This window comes from Urocitellus parryii, chromosome 7, assembly GCF_045843805.1.
Source record: "Urocitellus parryii isolate mUroPar1 chromosome 7, mUroPar1.hap1, whole genome shotgun sequence".
NCBI classification, from domain to species: Eukaryota; Metazoa; Chordata; class Mammalia; order Rodentia; family Sciuridae; genus Urocitellus; species Urocitellus parryii.
In genome coordinates, this window is record NC_135537.1 from 175,195,796 (window position 1) to 175,223,139 (window position 27,344).

Genomic DNA, 27,344 nt, shown 5'->3' on the forward strand with positions numbered 1-27,344 from the left:
TCACAATGCATCCCTATATGAAAACACCACATTTCACATGGGAAATATATTCAATTTTTATTTGTCAATTACATTTCTTTTTATTGGTTATTTTACTTATCATAACATCAGGATTCATTTTGACAAATTATAAAAGCATGGAATATATGTTGTTCTAATTCAGTCCCCAGTACTTTCCCTTTCCCTCCCACCTCCCTCCTCTGTTCCCTCTACTCTACTGATATTTCTGCTGTTTATTTATCTTGTTTTAGTTAGTGTCTTGTGGATGTACATGATAGTGAAATTTACTGTGGTGCATTCACACATGAACATAAGAAAGTTTCGTCAGATTCATTCCACTGACTTTCCATATTTTATCCTTCCTCCCTCCCCTTCAAGTCCTTTTGTCTAATCCACTGATTTTTTTCTTCCATTTTTTAATCCCCATTTTAGATTAGCTTCCTCATATCAGAGAAAATATTTGAAACTTTGGCTTTTGGGGACTGACTGGCTTATTTCACTTAGCATGATAATCTCCAGTTCTACCCATTTACAAGTAAATATCATAAAGTCATTCTTCTTTATGGCTAAGTAATATTCCATTGTGGTGATATATATACCACATTTTCTTTATCCATTCATCTGTTGAAGGGCTCCTAGGTTGGTTCCACAGCTTAGCTATTATGAATCGTGCTGCTATAAACATTGATGTGGCTGCATCACTGAAGAAAGCTGATTTTAATTACTATGAATACATACTGAAGAGTGGGATAGCTGGGTCATATACTGGCTTCATTCCTAATTTTTTGAGGAATATGCATACTGCTTTTCAGAGTGGTCACACTAATTTGCAGTCCCAGCAAAAATGTATGAGTGTACCCTTTTCCCCACATCATCGCTAACTGCTTATATTCTTGTTAATTATCCTTCTGACTGGAAGGAGATGAAATCTTAATGTAATTTTAATTTGCATTTCTCTAAAGGTATGGAGTGGGGGAAAGTCTTGAAAGACCCTGGGCTCATTCTCTCCTCTTTGATTTTTCTTCACAGCCTATGTTTCTAAGAATAGATGACAATGTTCCTTCTAATACTTTGGTTCCTAATCCTGTATTATTATTATTATTATTATTATTATTATTATTTTTAAAAGTACAAAGTATTTCATTCATACAGTGAAATGTCATGAATTACAAGTCTTGGTAACATCCACTAACTTCATCATATTCTAGTCTTTTTCCATTTTTTTCTCAATTTGAACAAAAAATAAAAATAAAAAAATAATACAGATAGAGTTAAGTTCAATCATTCCTCCACTCTTTTTTAAAGACCATCTGACCCAGCTCTTGCCTTCAGAATATTAAACTAAACTATACCTGTTCTGTTTTTGCATGTTCTTCGGGAAATAAATGTTAAACTGCTTTTGACTGGTTACTCTATGCAGTATAATAAATCAAGCATTTTCCAGTTGGTGTTAAAATTCACATAGAGATTTTCAGTTATATATATATATATGTAAATATTATATATATATGTATATATTTAAATGTAGGTATAAATATAGATACAGTTGATATTTGATATGTTTTCCTGTCCATCTGTTTTCCAGGAGCAGCCCTGGGTCATGTGTTTGGTGACTCCTTTGCTGCTCCTCTTTGACGCCCCCCCACCCCCCTACCCTGTCCCCCACTGCTGGTTGACCAGATGGCCCTGGAGCTCCAGGGCTGGTGATGAAGCCACCTGGTTTGAGCTTCTTTGTTACTGATCTAAGAAGCTAATACATCCAACCTAAATATCTTTACTTTTTAATCTATGACTAAAATGCCACCAGTATTAAAGCAGTCATATGAGCTCTGGATTTGATGACTTTATGGAATTATCTTTTTTTAAAAAAATGAGCTAAAAATCAAAGCTTCCTGAGATCCAGGAGCCTGGTCTGTTTTGTTCATTGCTTTATCCCTAGTGCCTCCTCCTCCACCGTCCAAATGGACTCAATCGTAGGTGAACAAATGAGCGGTTTTCAGGCACATGAAATAAAAAGTGGAGTTCCACAGGGGGCTGCTGTACACTGTGACAGCAGCCAAGAGCTGATCACTCAGGGATGTGAGCTTTGCAGTGGGGAGAGGGGGCCAGAAGTCACTTCCCAGAGTTGTAATTTCTCAGACTTGGAAAGACCTGTCACGGAACAAAAGAATATTCTCAGATGAATCCCAAAGAGATGGTCTTCTTCTCACTACTCTAACCGTTCTGAATCAACCAAGGAAAGCAGGAGTTTAATCTCCGTCTTGCTGGTAACTTCTGGAATCCTCAGACAGATCTAGACCCCCACTTCCTCAGCTGTTCATTGAGAAGTTTGAACTAGATCATTCTGCCGACTCCAGATCATGCAGGCCACAAGATGTTTGGAGTATAGAAAAAAAAAATCTGGATAAAGGAATACTAAATGAAACTTTAATTACTTCAAAATATTTGTCTGGGGATGGTTACATGAGCCTCCTTCAAAATGAATTTGCATTTCAATAACATAACTTTTAGGCAATAAAGTCAGTTCTTTTTTTTTTTTCTTTTGCAATAAATAAAAATGGCTCAGGAGTAAACCTCCTCTGTAGCTAATCCACACAGTAGACAAAACACACACAGGTCACCAACAATGTCCATCTACAACAAAAGAAAAACAGTAACAACAGAAACAGAAGGGCCCTCCCAGTCTACTCTCTTGCTCAGGGTGAAAATGAAGGTTAAGGTGGAATTAGGAAATCCTGGAAGCACCTCTCACTGTCTAGAAATGCACTCAGGGTTTTGAGTTGACCTGGCATTGACCGCTGTTTCCCATAGAACCACAACCCAGGTGTGGGTATCTCCACACAATGCAAATTCGGGGCCACTCAAAATCCTGACATTATAATAAAACCTGAGAGCAAGCTTCCCCCTGGTCAGTTCTCCCAGCTAATCCCCAATAGCCATGCTTTTGTTTCTAGAAGTTGTACTAAAGCCACACAGTGAGGAAGGGAAACCATACAGACTTCTGCTCATTGTGGGTACCAAAATCCTCACCATCAAATGTAGGTTTTGACTCTCTGCCCAGCGCAGCTTTGAAAGTTCTGCCATGAAATCCTAATTGCAAAGTAAATTTCTCCATAAAGAAGAGAGAAAGAGAGAGATACCAGAGAAAAGCAAGTGAGAGAGAGTGGATGTCATTTTATTAGAGAAACTATGCATTCTAGGTGCATTTTTAGGCCAAGGTTATTACTACTGTGTATAAAATTGACCATTTCTTTACTAGAAAAAATATATTACTCTTGGCGTTTCTAGGACTTTCTGTAGAACATCATCCTCTCTCCACCCCATAGACTACCCTCCACCCAATAAATGAGATGCATGCTTTTCTATTCAGTGGCATTTGCCAAAAGACAAGACTTCCCAAATCCCTTTAACATTTTACAATCCACAGCTGCTTTGCTTCTGATTAGAAATAAATTTTATTTCCAACCAGAAGTACTGATTATGGATATGAGATTGTACAGGACTCACTGTGGTCACAAGCAAAGAGAACATTTAGGTTCCTTCTTAAAGAGTTAACAGTATTTGTTGTAGGGGGGAACTCATGAGTGTGTTGGGACTAAACAGTATGCAATAAGAAAACATGTAAAATAAGTTTTATATTCATGATGGATTTAGCATAACTTGTTTAAAACCTAAATGTTTTCTTCAGGCACTTTATCCCGAATACTAAATATTAGGTCACTTATTTCAGTGTTTCAAAATCTTAGCACTGTTGACATTTGCATTAGACAATGTCTTGTGGAAACTTCTCTGTACATTACACATTGTCTAATGGCTTCCATGTCCTCTGCCCAGTAGACAACAATATAGTTCTTGCCACATCATTTCCATTGAAAAATGTCCTTAGGGGAGGTGAGAAAAGCACCCCCCCCATAGAGAATCATTGATGATAAAGTGATTGCAAGAATGCATTTCATTATCCTGCAGCAAACTGAATACTTCAAGCAATGGTAATCATCTTATGTCTTACCTCTGCATGGGAATGAAATCAAAAGTGAGCAACTCTAAACAGACTCCACAGGAAGGAAGGTAGGATGAGAGCCGGAAGTGTCCACATACTACTGCTTTCTAACCATGTGATTGTGGGCAGCGTAATTAACGCTTCTAATTTCATCTGTGAAATACAGATAATAGAAAACCCCAGAGGTTGCCATACATAAAACACCAGCAAGACTCTAACAGTGTGAAAATACCAATCGTCGTGACTGCAATCTTCCTTAAGACACGGAGCTCCCCTGCCCCTGAGAACTGAACTCAGGAGTTTGGAAGTGTACCACAACCTGCCTCACACTGCGCAGGTTTGCTTCTCTGGGCTTAAGAACTTTAAGCTCTCCACTCACCGTGTTTTAAAGAATGACTTCCAGATCAAGTAGAAAGTTGTGGATCTGCAGTAAGATTCAAAGTATATAAAACTCCCACAGCTGATTTCCCTATAAGAAAAGGCATTTCTTAAATCCTAACTGGAGGAACTAGGAACTTTGCTTCCACTCTGAGCAAAAAGGGGATTGTTCCCTCCCAACTGCCTCCTGCCCTCTGTTGGAAACAAGCCAAGAGATGGGGAGGGGAGTATTTCGGTAAAGAAAAGCAGAGAAGGCGAGGTGGGAGTGCTGGGGGGCAGAGGCCATCGAGTTGCTGGGCCACACAGAAGCTGCTCCCTGCAGGGGTACAGGTGGGGACACACAGCAGGTGGCCTGTTCTTAGAGGAGCTGAGATAGCAAATGTGCTGAAGGTCCCAATGGGTGATGGGTGTGTCCTCTGAGTAGGACTTTTCAAGGGCAAGAAGCTGTCTTAGTTGACTTTTCACCACTGTGACTAAAGGATCTGATTAGCACAATCCCAGAGGAGGAAAAGCTTATTCCGGGGCTCACCGTTTCAGAGGTCTCAATCCATAGACAGCAGACACCATTCCTTGGGGCTCAAGGTGAGGCTGAACACCATGGCGGAGGAGTGTGGCAGAGGGAAGCAGCTCACGTGATGATCAGAAAGCAGAGAGAGAGACTCCACCTGCCTGATACAGATATATATGCCAAAGCCACGCCCCCCAATACCCCCCATCTCCACCACACCCCACTTGACTTCAGCTACCCTTCAATTAATCCCATCAGGTGATGGATCCACTGATTGGGTTATTGTGTTCATAACCCAATCGTTTCTCCTCCGAACCTTCTTGCATCGTCTCACACATGAACTTTCAGGGAACACCTCACATCCAGACCCTAACAAAAGTGATGGTGTCAGAATCGACGGGCTTCTACAGATCAGCTCCTGGCGGCAGCCCCAAGTCAGTTTATATGGCCACAGTCTTATAAACTGGGACAGTGGGAGTAGAGACAGCAACCAAGCAGGTCGATGGAGCCTAGCAAGAGGGTCTAGCTGTCCTGATTCAGAAACTCCCTAAAGAAGAGACTGGATCTGACACCAAACCCCACTGCTAAGATGCATCAGTGTGGACAAGTGGCTGTGTGAGCCCTGGGACAGGGAGGGAACGAACATCCCCTGATCTTTTGTGACTTAACTCTTGAACTCTCCTGAAATGTAGGAAACAGCCACCCATGTAAATTCTATAAATAGTTGCATAAGTCAAAGTTTCTTTTCAGACCAGAAAAAAACAAAAGAAAAAATTAGAACGTTCTCTGGAGAAAACATGATCTTTTCTCCATATTTTAGTTGTCAGTTTTGACAAGAACGATACAAGCTAATTAAATTTTTGTTAATTTATTTTGTCTGATTCGGTGACTGCCTGTCACACAAATCCCTCAATAAGTAAGATTTCTCTCCGCTATAAACTTTCTACTCTTCCTCTGAAATGCCATTAGGTAAACGCACCAAAAGTGGACCTGTTTTACTCAAATAAACACTAAAAGCACTTAAACTCAATCCGCCCTCAATACTTCAACTCCTTCTGTCTATTTTGTGGAGGTCCTAACTCTTTCCAGCTTATAAATCTCCAATTGGGACCATTACCCTTTAAAAAATAAAAGCCTTTATGTAGATAAAACACAAAGATGAAGTTGATAATTGACGGTGGATAAAACACGGGACTACGTTACATTCCTGTTTGTCTTGAAATTCCTAAAGAATATGCTCTCACGTCATTTTTCTTTGAAATAACATCTGAGAATGACTCTGTGTAATCACTTCAATCCTAGGTATCTTGGGTGATTGAAGTCTCTGTCTACTTGTCTCAAAGGATGTGAGGAAATTCCATCATACGTGCACAAAGACCTTGATGCTTGAATGGCTGTTAGCACACTCAACCCTGGTGGTGATCGAACAAGACTCTTCTGCACCATTTTACTGATGGCTCAATTCTTCCTCATCACTTGACCTCAACTCCTGCATCAATTGGCTTCAGTGGCTTCCTCTCCATGTCTACTGTCATGGAGATACCATGCTCCGCTGTCCTCACTGGTGTGACAATTTGTTTGGACGTCTCTCAGTTTAACACTGTTCCTTGCAATCATGTCCTTAAATCCCTCACTGAGACGATAAGGAGGAAAAATTGGGCAAAGAATACTGTAAAAGGAGGAGACAAACAGAAGAGAATAGGGGAGGGGGAGGAAGAGATCCATAACGGATCTTTTATCTATTATTCCATCCGTAGACAAGAGCAAATCCCACCTTGAGGTTTCCTGGGATTCTTGGGCCTCCTCATTGCCGGTCTGGATCCATTTTCCTCTTCCAGAAGACTCACTTTCAGCATCAGACCCGACTTGGGTTCAACCTTATTCGGAATCGGCCTTCAGAATCCCTACTAAGTTTTGCTGGGGTTGGTCCTCATTGCTGTTCTTGTGTATACTTAAAAGAGAAAACTTATTATGCTTAGGTTGAGCTGATGATATAGCAATCACAACTAATCTTTTGAGCACTTTTTTTTCCATCCTCTGTGTCCATGAAAACTCAATGAATACTTAAAACGACCCTGTGGTACCATTAACAGCTGCAGTTTAGAGATGAGGAAACTGAGGCCAAACAATAAGTTTGCTCAAATAAGTTGCCCCTGGTCCTGTAATAAGTAAGTAGAAGCCCAAATTTAAACCCAGACAACAAAGCTTATGCTCTGAGGAACCCAGCGATCGATCAAAAGACTGCTAACGGAGTAGCTTCAGCATGGGCAGTCAATAAATCCTTCATCTGTTGACATCTGCTAAGTAAGTTTTGTGTTGGATTTATACTTACGATTTAAAGTAAAATGTTTACTTTAAATGATATCTTGAGCTCTCCTATTCCTGTGCCCTCACAGATCGACTCAAGTGGTACAGTCCTTGTGGACATCTGTGCCTCTTTTCTGGACTATGATCTTTATAGGATTTTATTCACCTTCACGTTTTTTTCCCAGCTATTTTTGTTGAATAAAATAAACTTGCGTATGATAGAACAAAATCACTCTTTCCCCCCACTGCCCACCATAAACGGGATTGTTAATTCAGACATGCGTTTGTCTGATTCTATTCCATGTTCAGGAACATTAACATTAATTTAAACTTACCATGGTAATTAGACTCCTTTGTAAATTATATATAGGTTTAAAAACTTTGCAATGAGTTTTCTAGGTCTTTGGAAGTGTCTTTAGTGAAACTGAATAGAGCCTATTAACCAAGGGAGGTAAGTCAGAGATTAAGACGTGAAGACCAACGATGGTATTCTCCAGAAACAGTCAACAATTTTCTTCATTTAGAGTTAGTCATTTTGTAAGAACTTCACATTCAAGAACCTTTTACTACCAGAGGAGGGTTTTATTTTTTTTTAATGTGTCTTGCATAACGTGGTCACTTCTGCATAAAAGCATTTGCATTTTTTAATTCTTCTTGGCAGCAGAACACTCGGTACGTGACTTCACACTCATAGGCACTCCGGCTCATTAGCCATTCCCTCCCTGCAGTCCCCCACTCCTTTTCTCCCTTCTCTGTAGCTGGAATTCACTCACAGAACACGCTGCACTTTCCCTCAACTCAAACTGAAATGAAAGAGCCGTCCATTACTAAAGAGATGGTGTCATAGACCCCATGAGTCACCCTGGGGTATTAATTGATTTATGAAGGCTCCAGTAAACCCAATCTTAATCCGTACTGGGAAGCATGTAGATGTCTAGTGGCACAACCAGGATTGTGAGGTGATGCTTTCTGAACCAAGACTCTTTCTGACATTTTCAATCTGGAGTTTAGCAGATAGTCCCCAATCCTAAATTCCCAAGAGCTTTGTAAGAGATAGAAAGTTACTGCAGACGGACATCATCACTAAATAAGTACACTGGCTTTCTAAAATCAGATTTGAATCACTGCATATCTTCGTGTGACTAAAAATGGTACCAGGGGAGAGAGCATGTTGGCACCTGGAGGTGGTTAGCAAACGCAAAGCCCCATGATCAATTTGACACCTGAGAGGATGGGGGTTAAGGTCATCCCCTCCTCTCTTCCAAAGAGGATCACAGATATTATTTTCTTTTTTTTTTTTTTCTTTTTGGTACCAGGCATGCTTAACCACTGAGCAACATCCCCGGCCTGTTTTTGTATTTTGTTTAGAGATAGGGTCTCACTCAGTTGCTTAGGGCCTTGCTAAGTTGCTGAGGCTGGCTTTGAACTTGTAATCCTCCTGCCTCAGCCTCTTGAGTTGCTGGGATTACAGGCATGGGCCACTATACCCAGCCATTACTTCACGTTATTAATTTATGGAGAAACATGAGTTTTAATAGCTCTCTTTATAACAAGATCCCTTCCAGACACTAAAGCATGTAGGAAAATGGTGACTCCTGAGGCACAGGGCAGGCCTTAGACCTAAGGACTCTCTGACTTAAGTCATTGAGGTACTCACATTCAGAGAGAATGAATATCACATTATGCATATAATCTTGGTTTCCTCTCTGACCTCAGATGCACCCTAGTGCTCTCACTCAGCCTGCCCAAGGAGCAGTTAATAGCCATTCCAGACCAGGATGGCCAGGGCTTTTGCCTGTCTTAGTCTAAAGCTAGTAACATGGTAGTTTTACCCAACTAGGAAACCATTTCTGCAGTTTGATGAGACAGGAAAACGGGCCCAGTCTCCTTGGAGAGGATGCAGGGATGAAATCTCAGCCTGGGGACATAATGGATCATATCCCGGGTCCATCGTCCTCTAATCCCCCCACCCCAATGGCCTTAAATGTTCAGTAAATTAGGCTCCTATGCGATTAGTCACTTCATAAGTGGCCTTTTTGGGGGAAATTTGCCAGGACAACTGTTGAGTGATGTCTCAATTTATGGCCCCAAGGGGACAAGGCATCTCTGGTAATGCCATTAAGCGGAGAAAGATGAATGTAAATGTGCTGTTTTCTCCTTTCAGTGGTAGCTTGAAAATGCTTTTAAAGAGTTTTGGCTCCGCCGACGTGGTATCACTGCCGTCCACGGAGGAAGATGTGAGGCTGCGGGGGAAAGCAGCCCCACTTAAATGGAGCGGCTCCGACGGCCCCACTATAACTGCACACATGGCATTTCTTCATCTCCCTGTGGCCTGGGGGAAAGAGCAACATGCTGAACTTAAAGCTGGGGTTCCCCAGTAAGGACTGTTCAGGATGTCATAAGATTAACACAGTCCCCTCCGTGGCTCACAGGAGTGACAGCGTGTCCAGGTCACAGGACACCGCCCGCCATGACCATCGATAAAGCAATGTTTCCTTGGCCTTCGCGTCTCCATTGGACGCCAGAAAAGACCCTGTTTTCACCCTTCTCCTTTCACCTGGCCTCTGTGGTTCCTCCCCCGTGGGATGGAAATAAGAAATGAGCCCCAGGGTGGTGGCATCTAAAAATGGTGGGAATCTGATGGGGCCTGCTCCTTCTTCACCCATATCCCAATGGTTATGGGTTTTGTCACAGACCAAAACAAACTCTTCATTTCCCCCCTGGGAAAAAATAACAAAGAGAAAAGAAAAAAAGGAAATTTGCCAAAGCAACCCCAGGTTAACTTAAGGAGAGTGCTGGCTTCCTTGGACACTGCCCTGTCTAGACATAATCCCAGAGTTCTCTGGTCACTTCCACCCCTGTCTGTCTCAAGGACCCTATAAATCATGCACTTCCTAGGAGCCAGTGTGCACCTGGGGGTAGAAGTGCCTTGGTGTGTGGGGTTCCCTGAACCTCAAATCCTGTCATCATGAATGGAGCCTTCTCCTTCCTCTGCCCCCGCCCCCACTCCGTGAGGCCAGCTTCCCCTCACCCAGGGGAAAGCCAGCCCTCTTACCGTTGTGTCCTGCTGTGGTTGACGCGTCCTGTGCAGAAGAATGGACACAAAGGGCTGCGTGTTCAGGATATGGACCTCCTTATTCAATGTTAATAATTACTATAATATATGATTTTGTTCAAAAAAATGCAGGCTAGACCCGTATTTATAAATATGAACCTGAAGAAAGAGTGGAGATTCCCCCCTTTTTTGTAGGAAGTCATGAAACCATGTGCACTAACAGTAAGGTCCTGGACGATAGGGCGGGCAGCTTTGTGTCTAGGCCCACACTCATACGTAATGATCCAATGGAGGGATAAACTACGCCTTGTGTTTCTCTGTTCAAGAACTTCTGCTTTATATTATCATAGATAGTCATATGTGCATGACAGAAGGAAGAGAATGGAGAATTCACAATTATTACACTTTGACACCAATTTGTTTAATTTATAAATAATTGTTAATGTCCATTCTAGTTCGTAATCTCATCGTTCACAAAGGATTTCTGACTAGGATATTTGAAAGCTCCCTTTTACATCAAGTCAGACTCAGGACACATGCAATGGAGATGGTAGAAGTTGCCAGCGAAGGTCCGGAGCCTGGTACGTGTACTGGGAACTCACCTGGGTAGAAGGAATCAGAGATAGGCGGGTGGTTGGCACCTTCCCAAGGAGGAAAGGAATAGTACGGCAAGGGTAAGAAACGTGCCATAAATGAACTTCACACCTCTGTAGGCTCATATCTTGTCTCTTGCTATCAAGATCTTGTTCTTCCCAATCTGTATAGAAAATGTCAAGTATTTCTCATGAGATCCTCACACCAAATGAGATGGGCAGGGCGAACATTGTCATCCCCAATTACACCCAGAAAACCCACTCAGGGTAATTGGTGGGAAGTCACGTGATCCAGAAGAGCCTTAGGTGTATATATGAGGATCCTAGTGTCTTTTCAAAAGTCTTTTCTTTGAGCCTTTCCTTGGATATGGCCCAAACCATCCAAGGAGCCACACCAAAATGAAGTTTTTTACTTGGAATTCATGGGCCCCTTGTGCTCCACGCACGATTTCCCCAAGGGGCTTCTTAGTCCCCTCCAAAATATCCCATGACACTGTGTGGTATGAGCAGCTTCATGTTCATCAGTAGGATGCATCCTTAGCTTTTACTAAAGAAACTGAAACCCCAATGAAGCTGAAGGACGGTTGTCTGAAGAAATGTGGGAGTTGCCACTGCTCTGAAGCTCCACCATGCTTCCGTCTTAAAATTCCTAAAGAAGACTCATTGGAGCAGGAGAAAACAGTGGCTCTCTTGCGTTTGTGCTTTGTCTACCTCAAACACTGGGTGTTCCTCAGAAACCCTGTGTCTCTGCTGAAGCTCCCCCTCTTCTCCCGGAAACCATCCACGTGTGGAAGAACACGTCTATAAATAGATGAGGAGGAAAATGGCGGCTTTGGTGCCTGGCACACTAAGAAGTCTGCAGCGAGTTGTTTTTCTCACTTGGACACGGGATTCTTGAATGAGATGGGAATTGGACTTCACCAGGATTTCAGATTGACAGGCTTGACCTGGGTAGAGAGGTGAACTGAGGCACAGAGAGAAGAGATTTCTCCTGGACAGGATGTGGCCAGATGTTTATCTTTCAACCACCAAGGACACAAATTGACCAGTTCCGGCAGGGACCGGCGAGTCCCATTTCCCCGTGCGTGGTGCCTCTGCCAGACCACCTTCATCCTGACATGTAGAAGTGGGCTGCCTTAGCACAGGGCCTCTCTGGAGACCAGCCGCTGGGCAGGAGCACTTCCTTTCCTAGGTCACTCTGCCCAGACGTGGTCCATCATGGGCCGGGTCTGCCTGTCAGGCTCTTTGCCATCGTCAGTTACCAGCGTTCAGAGTCACGAACAGCAGCTTTTTGGTTTTCCTGTGACCTTGCAGCCCAGGAAAAAGGATGCCTAACGTGAATTTGCCTAACATGAATTCACTCTGTGTTTGGGACGCCACATGGTCTAATTAGAAACCTGCAGGCCTGGGAATGTGGAACCTTCTCTCCAAAATCTGCCTCTATCACTAGTTCCATGACCTTGGGCACCTAACAAAAACTAGTATTTAAAGGAGAGCTCGACTTACTGAACTGGTCAACAACTTTATGAAAGATTCCTACAGAGATAGAATATCCAAAGACTGAATCCTTGTGTGAATACAAACTAAGCGCCAAATACGCAGCTTAGCTCTGACAACTCTCCTGGATGATCTAGAACACATTTTGGGTATTGACCTTGTCTCTGGGCTCATCTTATGTTCCCAAGCTTCATTTCCCCTTGCCTCCATGTTTAGTAGGATTCTTTGTCTTTCTTTTATACCGCTAAAGCTATCTTGAATCCTTCCAAAAGCTTACGTTGAAGAAGCAGAGGAGGCAAGCACAGAGGGAAGCGAGATGGAAATCTGCGATACCCACAGCTGCTCCATTGCATGCTTATGGAAATCTCATTCAACACATCCCTTTTCTAAATATATGTCACCTACCTCGTGATTTCTCCTGCACCCCAGACCCTCCCATCTTTAACTTTCCGGTTCCCCCAAATGCTTGATTTTTTTCATCTTTATTGATCTTCTACTTCATTCCACAACTCCAGAGATTTGTTTCACCTTGGATATTATAAATTTGGATTCTTTATATCAGTTAAGCTTCTGTGTATTGCAGGTAGCAGAATATGATTTGAGTTTTGAATTAGGAATAGAATTAACCCTGCCCACAATCTATAGGCTGCATGAGGAAGGTATAGATACAGAAACAAAAGTGGCTGTAGTTATTGAGAGAGAGAGAGAGAGAGAAGAATAAATGAATGGAGGTTACGGGGGACTCTAATGACTCTGCATTATTTTCTGATCAGTTTTGCCATAATCAATTTTAATATACTAGTCGTTTCACTCCATCTTAAATTGTTCATTATGGTAGCTGCTAGCCATATGTGTACATTTGGATTTAAATGAATTAAAAATAAAACATTTAAAAATTTGACTTCTTAGTCTCCCGAGCCCCATTGCAGGAGCTCAACAGTCACATGCATGTAGTACTGAGCAACAGAGGTCTATACCATTTCTCTCATTAAAGAAGTTTGCTTTGGACATCAGCATTCTCCTGCCTGTCGCCTCACTGAAGTCAGGGACCTAGATATGACCTGGACATCATCTCACACCATTCTGTTCATTTTGCCATCTGACTATCATCTCGAATGTTCAATCTCTGCAGCTATTCCCTCGTCATGTTAAAATCATCTCTAAGTCAGATTGCTATATCAGCCTTCTAACTGGTCCCCTGAGGTTGCCCCTTTTCCTGTCCATTTTCCAAAGCACAGCCCAAATGACCCTTCCATTTGTTTTTGGTGGCCATTGCCTAAGTAAAGCTATCTGTGCATTCTTGGGTCAGTTATGAACTCCAAGGTGGAAGATGCGTTATTTCATTGTCTGAATATTTCTTACTTTTGTCACAACATTCCACCCACCCCCTCCCCACCTGTCACCCATCCGAGGTTGAATCATGGGATGAAGCACAGAAAGCAATAGGGTGCCTTGTGGTGCCCAGAATTTACTTGGGTTTCCATTCCAGTTTTCTTTTTTTTTTTTTTTCCTTTTTTTCTTGTTTTGATTTTTTCCTCTGCAGAATGCAGGTAGAAGCCATTTGTGTCCTAGAAATTTCAATTGAAGAGGAATTGAAGTATGGTCCTTCATTGCTTAAAATAGGGAATGTCCTAAGAGATGTATCATTAGGTGATTTTATCATTGTGTCAACATCTTGGAGTTTACTCACATACATCTAGATAATATAGATCAGTTGCTCAGTGTGGCCTCTTGCTACCATCAAGAAAAGCAGTAAAGAAGCGTGAGGTGGTCGCGGGTGTGATGCTGCATACTGTTTTGTAGTGAACCATTCACATAAGGAGAAGGCATATTCTCTAAAATAATAATATAAAAATATGTGATAGTGAATACTTAAACCAGTAACATAGTCACTTCTTATCATTATCATTTATTAAGAATATAGATGATTGTAGTGCTCTTCTTTTATACAACAATAGCACAGTACAGTGGGTTTTTTTATACCCATACCTGCCACAAATGGTGATTAGTGCTTAGCTCTGTGACATACTATGGCTACTAAGTTGCTAGATGGCAGGAAGTCCTCAGTTCAATTAAAATCCTATGGGACCACCATATATGCTATGCTGTTAGTTCCTTTATTAAAAAAAATTATGTACAGTGCATGATTTACTGGCATAATGCCTGGCATGTATTGGAAACATTTTTTGAATTAAGAAAATTAAAAAATACAGTATCCTGATGACAATTTCACACATGCAGATCTTTTTGCATTATGTATAATGAACCATCATATCAATATATGAAAATAACATGTTTTGATTTTTTCCTCTGCAGAATGCATTAAAAGTTAGTACATTTGAGCAAAAGAACATTTAAATCTCATACCAGATGGATACTATCTACTGAAGGGTATACAAAAGCCAGTTAAATTATTAAAACTGACATGTAACTGGTGTCCATGTCACAGTACTAACGATACAAATATGCAATAGAATAAGACTATGAACTAGGTGTCATTTCTTTGTGGTACTTTCTTCCTAGTGGGGAAATAAGACTGAAAGTATATAGAAAAAGATGTGAAAAAAATCAACATAATAAGTGCTATTTATGTCTGGCAGGTAGGCAAAGCCTGTTTCCTCCATATTACAGAATAAAGTCCTGCTTCCTGATGTCCAAAAAAAAAAAAAAAAACGTGCTAAGAAAAAGCAGTTTAAAGGGAACCAAATTAGGAAGGAAGGAGACAGAGAGTAGTGAGTAGGTGGCCACTGTATTCACGTAGTGAAGCAAAGTCCATTTCAGATGGTGACACCTGATTCAGGCCTACTCAGTCCCATAAAGACAGTGGAGCAGAGCATTCCAGGAAGAAGGCACATGGCCGCCATGCCCCAAAGCTATATGGGCTTGGTTTGTACAAAGAACTTTGAGGCAGTGTACGTTGCAGTGGAAGTAATCCAAAGGAGCTGTGAGTGAAGGGGGTTAAGAGGAGAAGCGAGGACTGAAGGCACAGGAGACCTTAAAAGTCCTGGTAGAGACTCCTGTATGACTGTGGCCCCTGATCTCTGGTTCTGCTTTTTGCAATTTCAGTTACCTGTCGTCAACTGTGACCAGAAAATATTAAATGGAAAAGTCCAGAAATAGAGACTACCTTCACCTTTACTAACCTTTACTAGAGTTATAATTGTTTTGTTTTATTATTAGTTATTATTATTAGTATTTTAATGTGTCTTATTTATAAATTAAATTTTATCGTAGGTATGTAGGTATAGAAAAAAAAATTATACAGGGTAGGGTAGTGTCTGTGGTTTTAGGCATCCACCTTGGGTCTTGGAAGGTACCCATCCCCTCCCTTGGTTAATGTTCAAGTACAGAATGGGAAAGAAAACAAAACTAGCTGTCACCTTCTGTTTTCTGTTGCTCTTATTATGTGTTACTCAACAGTTAGCCCACTCAGACATGCACAGCAGTAAAACAACTTTAGCTGTATTGTGTGATCATATTGATAAGTACTAAAACTAGTTTGTTTGTGAAGAACTGGATTTTACATTGAAGAAGCTACCATATACATGGGCTCCAAACCAACTCCCCTTCTAAGAAGCTCAGAGCACAGCAGAATGATCATATATTACAAGTATGTTCCTCTTCCCTTGCAGTTTCTCTGCAGACAAACAGACGCACATGATTTGCATAATTCCCAGAGAAAAACCATAGTTATTTTGTGGTGCAGTAAAAAAAAGGATGGGTGAACTCATGCTTTTCTTGAAAAATCTCATTTTTCAGTTATTATTATTACTTTGTGTCACCACATTTTCTTCTTTGAACACATGGTGACAATGAAATAAGCATATAAACATTGAAGGGAAGGCAAAAACAGTTTAGCATAGAGACTGAATGTGAACTTCAGAATTTCTCTTGTGAATCAAAGTCACCGTGAACAGCAGTATATGAACTCAGGATTTTAGGTATGACTGTCTTGCTTCTCACGGATGAGAAAATAGCTGTCTTTGGAGAAGGAAAGAGGAAAATACCAGCGACATTACCTAGGCAGAATTTTCTTTTTTGGGGGGTACCAACTTTAAGATCTTGTACAACTCTATGTTTCCTTCCTTGCTTACTATATCCTGGGGGTCCCATGATATAACTCTGGCTATCAGGAGGGAAACTGAATAAAATCAAAATAGAGATGAACCAGGATCCAAAATCATTGATTGGATGGCCTATTTCTGACTTGCAAGGGTCACACCATATTCAAAGGGTTATTTTAACTTCCATGGGAAAAAAAAATCGCATATAAGTTTTCATGTCAATTATGGGGATTTAATTGGTTTGAAGCAAAGCATATAATTTATCAAGACACATTGAAAGAATCACAAAGCCACCCTTACAAGTAGAGCTGTGACTGGTACCTAGCCAACCTGGCCTTTTGCTGGCCTCTTAAAAAAGAAAGAAGACTGGACTCGTCAGTGTTTTCATGTATAATATTTACATTGAGATCAGAAAAGGAGCAAATGGGCAACTTGGCCCCAAATGTGTACAACATGTGGGCAGATGTCAGCGTCCAGGGTCACTTGAATGGCATTTTATGGCTGAGGACACACGATGCAGCTTGTTTCGGGCTGTTTGGGCCGCATGTCAGTCCCATCACTCTTTGCTCTTGGGCATATGGTGGGACGTCATTAACCCGGGAAACCGACAGAACCATGAAAGTGGAACCATATGTGGGGAAGCAAGAAAAAAATTTATTTTCTCCACTGTTCCATGGTCAGTGTAAACGTCTCATCGCTGCCAATGGTTCCTACGCATGTTCAATATTAGGTTAGCGTACAGATACGTGTTCTTCCATTAATACAGCATCGGGACACTCAGAGATGGTCAAGGACGGGCCTCCTGCGTTTGAACCAGGAAGTTCAGATGAAATATGGGGGCCGATGGACCAAAGAGCTCCAGGTGCATCTTTCATCAGCATGTTTAACTAAGGCCCAGCAACGAAGGCAAAGCTCTCGGTCTGTCATCACAGGGGTCACAAGGACCAGGACCTTTGATACTTGACACCACCTGGAGCCACTCCTCGCTACTATTAAACAGGGCGATTTAATGGGTTGGGGTGGAATATGTGAGTTGAACTTTACAAGCTCTTCCTTTGCCATGGGATTTCATGCGGGCTTCCATTTCCACAGGGGCGTGCAGAGGTTTGCCTGGCCTGGTGGACTCCTCTATTCTCACGTCCGATTCTCTTTCTTCTGCCTTCAGTGAGCTGTTTTATCTAAGGCAGAGATGTTTTCAGAAATGATTTAGATGTTCAAGGGTTTCTTTATAAAATAGGTTGCACTGGGTAAGGTCCAGGAACTACAAGTTGTATTTGTGAAGACCCTTTGGAGTCGCTCCAGAATGTCGGCCATAGAAGTTGGGGCAAACTTACGTGTCAGTTTGTCGTGTGTTGTTTGAGTGTTTGAGGAGCAAGTCAGATCTGGGTTACCTAAACCAGGGAGGCTGAGTTGAGTGCCATCTTTTATGTTAAAGTGATTTGAACTCATCTGGATTGATTGAGTTTTTGTCTAGATATGTCTTTTTCCAAAGGTTTGTCCAAACTTTCCATGGCAGCAAATATTAGATGCCTCTTTTCTCTACAGAAGCAGTGGAGGATGGAAAGGATGAATTTGGAATAAGTGTGGAACAAAACTCTAGGGTGTTTTTGGACAAAAAACATTTTTTGTCTTTCTTATCTTTTTTTTTATTCCAAAGATCATGTTCCCTATCTAGCACACATTCTGGCTACAGATTGGTTCTCTGTATAAAGATTGTTTGCCTCATCTTTGGCAAACTTGTGAGCTGAATCCCAACATAACCAAAGAGGGCTGTGTTTGTATATATTTATGTGTAGTCTTGTTTGTGATATGGGTGGTTTTGTATGTTGCAAATAAGACCACATTGACCTCACTCATGCTAACTTTTCTAACAACTGTGAGTTTAATTTCTTCTGAAATAACTGCTATGAAAAATCCTAAACTGCTGTTTTTATTTAAATATACATATATATGTGCGTGTATATATATGTGTGTGTGTATCTTTGTCTCATTGTAATCCTATTTTCCACCTCTCTACAATGATAAAGATTAACAGCCAATGTCTCCCTTTTGGCCCTATACAAAGGCAAGAAGGAAAGACCAAGATCATAAATTTTGCTGATGAAAACAATAGTAATAAATTTTCATATTCCAGAAAAAAAATACAATGATAAAGATTAGACTCAGATAAATGCATATTGTATGATCCTACTTATTTGAATATTCCAATAGAAAGTAACTAGAGACAGAAAGTAGATTTGTAGTTGCTGAGAGAAGGGATCAAGAACATATCTAAGTGGGTACAGGGTATCTTAGGTGTTGAAACTGTTCTAAAATTAGATTGTTGTGATGGCTGCACAACTCTCAATACACTAAACTTTATTGAAGTTTACATATAGAACAGCCAAGTTTATGGTATTTAAACAACATCACAGTGAAGCTGATAAACTTTAAAAAGATGAATGCTAAAATCCAGAGAATAGCTTTGAACATTTTCTCCCATCTCACAAAATTAAAGAAAAATTGACCTTATTTCTGATTGGCTAATTAATTATCTGGCCTATTTTAAACATACCTGAGGCTGCTGTTTTGTTTAGATTCTTTGTATCATTCCTTTTGTCTGTATAGTGATCTGTTATTGGGCATAAAGGCTGGCTATTGCCATGAAACTGATTGCCAGGTTGGTGGCTTCAAGTAAGGCCAATTTATGATTCCCACGGACCATTGAAGCTCAGATGATATTAGCTGTCCGCGGTGGCAGCCACTCCTCTGCACTTGCTCCCAGAGGGAGCCACTGGCATGTCACTGCTACAGAGGAGTCACTGTGCTTCCTGGGCAAACCCAACCTTACCTCTGTTCACCTGGCTGCTAGGTAGGATGGAAGGGCTTAGCAGCAATGAGAACATGTTCAAAAAGCTGCACGTGCTTTTGGTTCACAGATTTCTTTTTGGTGAATCTTAAGATAATAGAAATTTGGATTCTTTGAATACAGATGCTCACAGAAACTAGAGGCATCACTTTCCCCTCTTGAGAGTTAAAATGTCCTCTAGTAGGTCCTCCAGCTCCATACAGTTTCCTAAACATTGAGGTGCTCCTCGGAGCGCAAGGAGTCAATCCAAAAGGAACATATCCGCGAGGGTCTGGCGGTTGGACAGAAGAGTTCAGAAGCAGGGCTGGGGCAGCTTGAGTTTGAAAGCCCTTATTTTCTGAATACTGAAGGGGATCCCTGATTCCTTGCAGCTGCCTTGGGCTTGAAATCTGTCACATGAACATCACAGACCCATGTTTCGTGGATGTCTACCCTCACCCTTCACTGTTCCCGAGACTTTCCTCTATTTCTAGGAGTCCTACCCTCAAAGACTCGGGGCATCTGTCACACTCATCCTTTCCTGATCACGGTTGCCATCCACGTCTCATTTTCTCTTGTGGACAAAGGAGCTGGGAGGCATATTTTCATTGCCTACATGAAATGCATTTTTTCATTGCCTGCAAAGCTGACCCAGCCTTGGGCACGCTCTTCTTTGCGCCCACACCAGGCTCTCCTGCCTTTCCTGATGCTTATTTCTGCCACTTCTTCTCTAAGTGGCATATCACAGCTCTTGAGGGGTTTGGGGGGAGGGCAGCACGGTCCAGTGCTTTTTGCATCCACACCTTCCTTTGTGTAAAAGTGAGACACCGTTTCTCACTCTCTTGTGTGCAAGTGTGCCACCTAGGTAAGTGTGCCACCTAGGTACCCCAAGCAGCACCATTTCTGCTCTGATGATGTGAAGTGTTTTTCAATTAATTATCACTTTGTCTCCTCCTCTGCAGCTCACTCCTTGGTATTTTCCATTTTAACAAAGGCTATCAAGTTATTCTCCAAAGTGGCTTATCAATCTCTACCCCACCGTCACTGACAGCAGATCTGCACCGACTCTAACATGCCTTGGAAGACGCAGTCTCAGCTAGCTTGACTTGGTGAAGGAGCTCAAAGTCCCAGAAGGAAAGACCTGAGAAGAAAGGGTCTCAGCCCATGTGGTTCCTCTTGAGCAGGTGCACCAGTCTGTGTTGTCCAAAGAAACAGAATGGAGAGGAGGCATAGGTATTTGGTACAAGTGATTATGGCAGTTGGAAAATTCAAAATCTGCAGATAGATCCATCAGGTTGGAGACCCAAGGAAGAGGTGATGTGCAAGATCAAGTCTGGAGGCCATCTGCTGGCAGAATTCCCTCTTTCTCAAGGGAAGTTTATCTTGCATCCGGGCCTTCGACTGACTAAATGAGGCACACTCATAATGTGGAGGTTAATCAGTCTTACTCAAAGTCCACCAATTCAAATTTTAATCTCATTTCCAAAAATGTCCTCACACAAACATCCAGAATAATGTTTGACCAAATCACTGGGTCCTGTAACCCAGTCAAGTTGATTCATAACCTTCATGGTGGGAACGGCTCCAGAGAACTCTGTGTCCATCAGGGGCAGAAGTATCAGATAAGCCACCACTACTAAAGGGGACTTGACCACCTGAAAAGTGGTACACAGCGGTGACTGGAGTGGATGGTCAACGGAAGACCAGGTACAATGACACTTGTCTTGGTAGACACCAGCAGGGATCAAGGATAGCTAAGGGACATCTGTCATCCTTGTGGTAATGTGGTCACCCACCAATCAGTGTTTTCTCAGAACTCCGGGGCAAAGCCAGTCAGATGGACTTTGACTTCACTGACATGAACTCTCCCCCCTACCCAAAATAAATATGGCTAACAATAGTATTACTAAGCTTGCACCAAAGCAGAGCTTCTTTTTAAAAAAAAAAAAAAATGACCCAGGTTCATTTGAAATCATAGGAAGACAGTGTTGTTCTTGTTTTTTTTTTTTTTTTTTTTTTTTCTGCCCTGATTTTGGTGACTTCTTCATGAAGTGACCAGGTCAGCTACCCTGTTTATGGAATGGTAGACTCTGCTTTCTGTGTAACGTGACAATGTCCTATGCAGATTGACTTGCTTTATATGAACAGTGACACGGCCCACCCAACAGCAGCGCCGATCAGATCACACTGAAGATGCAGTGTTCACAGAATATCCTGTTACACCTCTGGCTGTTGATGTTGCTAACTTGACCACGCTCCAAATCGGTCAGAGATTCATGAAGACCTCCAAAGCAGCTGTGCAGGGGCCCCCAAGGAAGGTGTGAAGATTAGCAGCCTTGAGTCAGCCTGCGAGAGGAGGTACTTAATTAATAGTGACCAGGGATTACTGGCCCATCACCATTCTTGGCATTCTTGAGCCATGCAAACTGACCCTGGTTTATTTGTGTTTGAATTATTGAGTAAACTCCAGAAACTCAACAGATCTCAGTCTTTCACGTTCTTAATTCAGCCAGACCTGGAGACCCCAGTTCTCCTATAAAATATGTCACCAGTGTCTCCAGAATCGAACTGCGTGTGGGGTGGTGGGTGGCAGGGGCCTGCCCTGCCCCTTTGTGATGATCTTTTCCCTCTGTATATGGATGGTCTACTCCCCTTTGCCCTGTTCCCTTATGTAAACTTTAATCTCCCCAGTACCACCTCCAGGTCCTAAGTGTAACATTATAACTAAGTTAGTTTTAAATTTGTCCCTGAAAACCTACTTTCAGATCAATGATTATAGCTCATATGACAGGTTTCAAGTCACCGTCTTTTTTGGGGAATCACAAAAGTATTTTCTGACAAGATAGGAATAATAGAGAAAAGAATTATCAGCCACAATTAAAAAAATTAATTAAAAGTAAACAACTAAACTCTTCCTCTATATGTCTTTTTCCTGGATTCCCAGCTAACTTCTGTCTTTCATTGGATTATAGTATATATTGAAATGTGCATGTGATTTATTGCTTTCATTACACCTATATTTATTTTTTCACTTATGACATGAATAGAGAAATAATTCAATCTGTTTAAAATATTTATTAAATTATTTACATTCAGACTTCCTGCTCAAAGCAGAAAGGGTCTAGGCTTCCATGTAAGATTTGCTTCCATGAGATTTCAGTGTCAAAGAAGGGCAGAGAAACTTAATAAATATTTTCTAATGCCATAAGAATTTTTTGCTTTTGCTGAATGATAACAAATTTGATATGAAACCAATAAGAACTTCAATAAGGCTGAACACAAAAATTTGTTGGAAATTCAGTAAAACCTGACATTTTATAATTTTGGAGCAATTACTTTAATTTGTGATGATTTGCAAAGAAAAAAAAACCACTTAATTGTAACCAGAAGGAAAATATTTTACACATTTATGTGTTTAATTTTAACTAGGAACAAATGTGTCTGATAAAGAAACTCTGTTAGAATCAATAAAGAAATATGTGCCTATACAAGTTTGTCTACATAATATTGTATGTCACATTCACCTTTGGATATATACAGCTATAGATATAAATATAAATTCTATGTGTCTATGATACAGGATAAGCCTAAAAAAAGGAAATAATACGTGAACATATCACATATCGTATATAGAAATATGACCAATCATAAAAGAAAATTTATTTTTAAGAATGAAAAAAGCCAATGTTGAATAATAATTAGAACCCTCATATAAAAAATTAAATTATTACTTATAGTTCTAAATACAAGCACATTTTTATTCATCTTTTGCAAGTCAATGAGACCTAGTTGCATTTAGAACTTTAAGAAACTGAATATTTTAATGAATAAGAAATTGATTTCTAATTCTTAAAAAAAAAAATGGCAGCAGTAGGAAGGATTTTGCCTGAAATTGGGGCCCACTGAGATTGTCAGCAGATATTAAAATGTATTTTTCATATAAGTTCATTAGTTTGGCCTAAGTACCAAAAGTAAGCACCCTTTAAAACTGGACCCATCTCAGAAGATAAACTGATACTATTTGTATAACTAGAGCTGCGCTTACTCACCCATTTTAATGAAATTATACTTTTCAGATTAGAACAGGAAGCAGATTAAAAGACAGTTGCAAGTTGACCAAGTTCATATCAAAAATCAGTGGCAAAAATAGGGTACTGGCTTATATTTGTCCTAATATATATATATATATATATATATATATATATATATATGTGCATATTTATGAAGAAAAGAGATTTTAAAAGAAGGACTAGAGGAAAGGAGACCAAGCGTGGTGCTGAACATCACAAAGAGGTATCTGTCTCCGGGTGGGATGCTGTGTGGTGTTTAGTCTCTTCCCAGGACAGTGTCTGAGCAGCTGAATTCCTGAGGCTAAGAACCCAGGTTCCTGAAGTTTCTCTTCTAATTCTTGATTTTAGGAAAACAACATTCTTGCTGCAGGCACAAAAATGTTCAAGCACACAGTTCATAAAACATCTTCATGAGGGGCGCTGGGGAGGGGGAGGGAAGCCAGCCCCAGGAAGCACCAGGCAGGAATGAATGGTCCCCTTAGAGGAGAGGAAACAGCGGGCAGGTGCCAGGAGCCTGCGGTGGTCACCTCCACGCACCCGTGGGCGCCTTTCGCTGAAGTGCTCTGGGTAAATATTTGAGCACCTCTCCTCCTCAGGACTTTGATCAATACACTGCTCATTGGCAAATTTCTCTGTGCTGCTGATCATGCCAAGTCCTTCACATCTCCTTGTGACTTTCCTGGAAAGGAAAGGCGGGGGGGTGGGGGTGCATGGTATTTTCATCACAGGCTGTTAACTAGGGGAAAATGGTTTTCGTTTGTCCTCTATCATCCTTTGGGCGATCATTCTCACAGGGACTTGGGGGTTTACATTGTTTTCTCCACATTTCTGTGGCTCCATCAAGGAGAGACCCTGGGGGACCACTGCACAGAGGTGGACCAGAGAAGCTACCTCTCAGGGAAGAAATTACCAAAGTCACAACCATGTGTGTGTGTGTGTGTGTGTGTGTGTGTGTGTGTGAGAGAGAGAGAGAGAGAGAGAGAGAGAGAGAGAGAGAGTGTGTGTGTGTGAGAGAGAGAGAGTGTGTAGGTCTTTTCTCATTTGAATAGCATTGATTTACCTCTGACTTTTCTCTATATGTCTAGAACTTGAGCTTATGAAAGAGTTTGAGCTCTAAATTACAAATTCAAAGGCCTGAAGTGGAGTGAAATTTACTTCTGCATGTGTCTGTCCTTCTTCCTTCTAATTTACACAAAAGTAAAATGAATCATTGCCCATCGATATGTTTCAAGAAGTCTTCAATCGGTTATGATTGTTCTTTTCAATAGCTTGTGATGTTGTCTCAAAATACTAAGCTCAGAGTTAATTGGCAGGAGAGATAAAGAACAAAATGTCTAAAACTGAGCCTGAAAACAAGGAAAGGAAAAATATTAATATTCACCCAATTTCTCTAAACTACATTGTGATTTAACAGGATTTCATTGAATACCTGCCTGTCTGTGGAGAGTACCTAGCTGGGGTACCTGGTCTGCACAGGAAAGTAGCTGTAAGGTTCTGCAACCAATGTTCAGTTCACAGCTCAGTAGAAGGGCTCTTTCCCAAGGGAAAAGAAAATTTTAACGAGTTACCGTGATGCTTATTTTTCTATATGCCAGGCACTTTGCTGAGTGTTACACATATGTGAACTAATTCATTCCTTACATGATGCTGTAATGTACTTGTTGTTATGAACCCCACATGCTACATGAGGAAACCAAGCTCCCGTAACTGCTCCATGATCATTTAGGAATTGGAAGAACCAGAATTTTTATGCAGGTCCTCAGAGGAGGAACATGAGTGACATACTCTCTCCCCCTGACCTGTGAGGGTCAAGTTAGGTGAGGAAGCAGAGATAAAGCAGTTGTTCCAGTGTGGCCAAGTCTGAATGGAAGGCATGGCAGAAGAAGAGTGCATGGGTAGGCTAGCGGGGTCCTTTGAGAGAAGGCAAAGGGCTCAAAGATAGAACCTATTCTCTTCTCCGTTGTCCTAGGTACATCGGAGTCATTCATCTAATAATCCAGACAGCATTTACTCCTTTAGCTGGAATCACCATCATATTGAACAGCATGTGTTCTTTTTGCATGAATGGACTGTCAAAGAAGTAAGCGACTATGTGGAATTGTCAAAGTCCCAAGTCTATTTGTTAGCAGGTACCGAACCATGCTGTATGTTGTTAAGCAATAATCCCACTGCTCCACACCTCCAAAGACACTGTTTACCAATACAATGGTGAAATCCCATCTCCATCAGGTCCCTTGCTTTTGAACAAGGGCTCTGGTGAAGCTAAGTTCTCTTTCAATTTGGTAGAAAAATAGACTTTGGTTTCTATTCTCTTTTGCACTACAAATAGCAAGATGGATTGATGTGTTTTCTTTTTCAATAATTCAGATCTGAGACCTGAGGATCTTGGTCTATGAAGGAAGAAAGGTAGCCTGAAAATTCAATAGACTCTCAAGAAATAGTCAGCCTTCCCTTAATGGAGGAGCAATGAGACCATCAATAGCTAACACCCAGGATGTCAGTTCAAGGTTGGAAAGCTACCCAGGAGCATAGTTTGTTAATATTTTCTCCATTCTGTAGGCTGTCTCAGCATTCTTTCTTTCTTTGCTAAAAATAAACACTTTTTACTTTGATGTAAGCCCATTTGTCAATATTTGCTCTTGTTGTCTGTGATTTGGGGGCTATATCCAAAAGTTTTAGCCCAAGCCAAAATCCTGAAGCATTTCCCCTATATCTTTTTCTAGTAGTTTTGTTGTTTCAGGTCTTACATTAACATCTTTAATCCATTTTGAGTTGATTTGGAGGTAGGGTGAGAGACAGAGATCTTGTTCATTCTTCTGGCTTGTGGGTATTTAATTTTTCCAGCACTATTTATTGAAGAGACTGTCTTTGTCTGTTGTGTACTCTTGGGACCTTTCTCAAAAATTGATAGACTATAAATATGTAGGTTAATTTTTGAGCTCTATATTTTTCTGTTTGTCTGTTTTTTTGCAGACAGCATGCTGTTATAGTTACTATAGCATGGTAGTAACAGAGAAAAAAATACGAATAAAAGAAAAAAAACAGGCTGGTCAGAGTAGCCAACTTATGTCTTGACACAAACCTATGGGGATTCACTCTGAAACTCCAAATATATGAAGCCAGAGGAGTTCCTAATATCATGCTATATTTGAATTCTGTTCATTTATTAATGTTCCACTTCTATTAAATACCAGACCTGAACTTGATGCTTAAGGATGGTTATAACACTGTAACATTTCATTATTCAAGGTTTTTAAACTTTATTTTCATTTTGGGATTTAAAACCAATTCCCAATGAACACTGAGATTATTCCCTAGTTTATGAGAGGAAGCAGATTCAGCTCAGGTGTAGCCAAGATTTATTAGGTAATTAGAACAACTATTCAAAAGATGTATCAATATTATTATTTTGACCAATTAAACACTATATGTGAAAGATTTAACACAATCACACAAAACTGTTGATAGTGACCAAGTCTGGAATAATAAACTTATGGGTCATTTTTATCATGGAAAATTTTCAACATGTCCCCAAAATTAGGCAAAATGGTATAAAGACCTCCCATATATCCATCATCTTGTGGGAGATATTTTGCCTTCTGATTTCTGCTTTTTTAAACTGAAATTTTCTAAATAAACATGACTTTTTAATAATTGGAAAATGAAAATGCTGAATAATTTGAAAAAGTGGACGTGTGCCGACACTATGTTTTTATCATGAGAAGGTGATTTTTTCATATAAAGACATTGACGCAAAGGTAACTCGAATGGCTCAACCCCAGTTCTTTCCACCCGAAGACTGGTCTCGTAAATCCACGAAATGAGAACTGGCAGAGAAGAAATGACTGTGAGATGCAATTCTCCATCTCCCTCCTCTTCTGGGAGGGCCAGAGTTTGAGGAGCTCAATATACTAAGCAAATAACCTGAGTTCCAACCCCATTCAGAGGCTCACCTCTGGACTTCGCAGAAGAAATTGGCGTTCGGGATTTGGATCCACGCATCCTGCTGTGGAAAAGTGAATGTCCAACACCTACCTTGAGCCCT